The sequence below is a fragment of the Montipora capricornis genome, chromosome 3, assembly GCF_036669925.1.
Source record: "Montipora capricornis isolate CH-2021 chromosome 3, ASM3666992v2, whole genome shotgun sequence".
Classification (NCBI taxonomy): domain Eukaryota; kingdom Metazoa; phylum Cnidaria; class Anthozoa; order Scleractinia; family Acroporidae; genus Montipora; species Montipora capricornis.
In genome coordinates this window covers 39,073,893-39,076,392 of record NC_090885.1, presented here as the reverse complement: position 1 = coordinate 39,076,392, position 2,500 = coordinate 39,073,893, and the positions used below count along the sequence as shown (strand labels likewise).

The window sequence follows — 2,500 nt, the reverse complement described above, 5'->3', positions numbered from 1 at the left end:
TCCTTAGTTAGCGACAACTTTGAGATCCGATGAATTAGGAGGCGCGGGGAGGCTGTAAGCATTTCTTAATCCAATTGAAAATAACATCGACAATAGGATGTATTCATGCGGCATATTTATTGATTTAAAGAAAGCCTTTGACACGTTAGATCATTAATTATTGCAATCATTGGATCACTATGGCGTACGCGTGGGTAACAAATGGTTGGGTTGCCTCTTACCTGCTGGGTCGGCAACAGACAACGCAGATTGGTGTTAAAAACATATCAAAAAAGGAAGTAATATTATCAGGAGTTTCACAGGGATCGGTGCTAGGGCCGTTGCTTTTCCTCGTCTACATAAATAATATCATTAAATATAAAAAAAATCAAACTTAGTTCTTTTTCGACCAAGACAAAAGATTCTGAACTATCAAGTAAACTTAAAGGTGTTTGACCATCATACTAATAGCTATATCTCTTTGGAGCGTAAGAAGTTCATCAAATACTTAGGCGTGCTTATCGATAAAAAAGTTTATAAAGTTACCACATTGCTCATATTGTTTCAAAAATAAGTAGATCAGTCGGTGTTGGTTCTAGGATAAGGCATTTTGTACCACTGAGTAATTTGCACCATATCTACAGGTCACTCATTCAACCATATTTATTGTATAATATATACAGTAGCGTGGGGTAATGCCGCAAAAATTCATAGAACTAAAATTTTACCCTTCAAAAACGAGCTCTTTCACCTAATGTATTTTGGTGATTACAAATCTCATGCAAAACACTTCTTCGTTTCTTCTCGTCTTCTTCCTTTAGATATGCTCTATTTTAAATCCGTGGCTATGATGATGCACGACGTATCAAACAACTTGACACCTCCTAATGTATTTAACCTATTTACTCATCAAGCTGATATTCATCCTTACGAGACGAGATCATCGCTAAGAGGAGATTATTTTCTTAAACATTCGAGAATAGATATTCAAAAATTTTTTTTTCAAGAATTCGCGTTCAAATTTGGAATAATCTATCTTGTGCAGTGCACTAGATGTCAAAATCCAACTTCAAAAATAATGTTCATGATATGCTCCTCCAAAGACTACTAAAATATGATGACCTTATTGATGTTTCGAAAATATTGGTAAATTTTGACTCCTTAGTTTAGTTTGTCACGTAGTTACTAACTTATTTATTCAATTTTACTTTTTTTCATGTTTATTTACGTTACACTGTGCAAGTGTTAGGCTGTTCTCCACTGCACTAATTGTCGTGATTCTAAAACCAATTTATTATTTATGTGCAATGTGTAGTTATATATTGGTAACCTTCTATGAATGAACTGAAATCTTTGCCATTGCAAAGGTCGTTTTTATCTACATTATATTTCCAAGCACTGCTCGCCTCGACTAGCTTTTGGTAACTGCGAGCAGTGCATAACTTTGTGATATTTTTATACAGAATGCAAAATAAAACTGAAACTGAAATCAGAGATGATTCCTTCGAACGATTTTCGGAATCTCGAACAGTTCTCCTTGTTCTCATACATATGTTTTTTGATTTCTCAACCGAACTATTGCTTGAAACAACTAAGTTTAAATAATATTCTCGAGACATTGCTGAATAAATACTTCATTGATGGACTAACGAGTTGACTAGTTGGCGTTATGTATTTTATGACGCTAAAAGTATCAGCATCTTATGGCCCTTGTGTTCGGAATGTCAATACACACTTAATGTTTGGTCCCGAGAGAAACAGTTTTGTTTTCCCGAGAGACAGTCCTAATGTTTCCTCAGACGAAGTCAAGGGAACCATCAGCACTCGAACTAAGGGAAAACGAAACTAGCTAGTTTCCGAGCTAGAGCACCAGACATTAAGTGCTTTGTTATATCTTTAGATTTCCCCCTCAACAATCGCAGCAAAACAAACAAACGAGGACAACAACTGCTGAATTGTATCCCGTTCGGGATTGATGGTTTGCATCGACGTCACGGCGGCCATGTTGGATGGAAAGAACAATAACCACTCTCTCCCCCATCCGCTGGGAAGTAAACGTTATTATTATGCAAACTATGCGAAATGAAATTGTATTGTATTGCCATCCAACATGGCCGCAGTGTCACGTGGGTGCAAGCCAAGGGTGACATTTGTTGAGTGAAAGTCTAGGAATATATCAACATTTATTGATGTCCCAAGGGGAGATTTAAAAGTGGTTGCGTTTTGTACTCAATGTCGCTGAAAATATCACACAAAGACCAATCATATGAATCGACAGAGTATACGGATTCCAGTCAGATCCATTAAAGTGTCCTACAATTCTCACCGGATCAACTAGTAAAGGCACCAAATGTTGCAATAATTGCCTTTCGTTTAGCGTTTTCTTTTCCTAAAAACGTTTTGTTGGGTCCACTCAATCATAACTTCAAGATCGTAGTCTTCGAGACATGCAGTTTGAGAAACATCTGGTTATGGTGATGTATGGTGAAGAAAAAAATAGCACAGCTTCAATTAAGTTGCT

At 36.6% G+C, this 2,500-nt stretch overlaps 1 protein-coding gene across 1 annotated transcript in view; it reads right to left on the bottom strand.

Moving 5' to 3' along the window:
• Window positions 1-2,500, bottom strand: part of LOC138040209 (inner centromere protein-like) — a 16,870-nt gene that overhangs the window by 10,194 nt on the left and 4,176 nt on the right. The window lies entirely within an intron of this gene.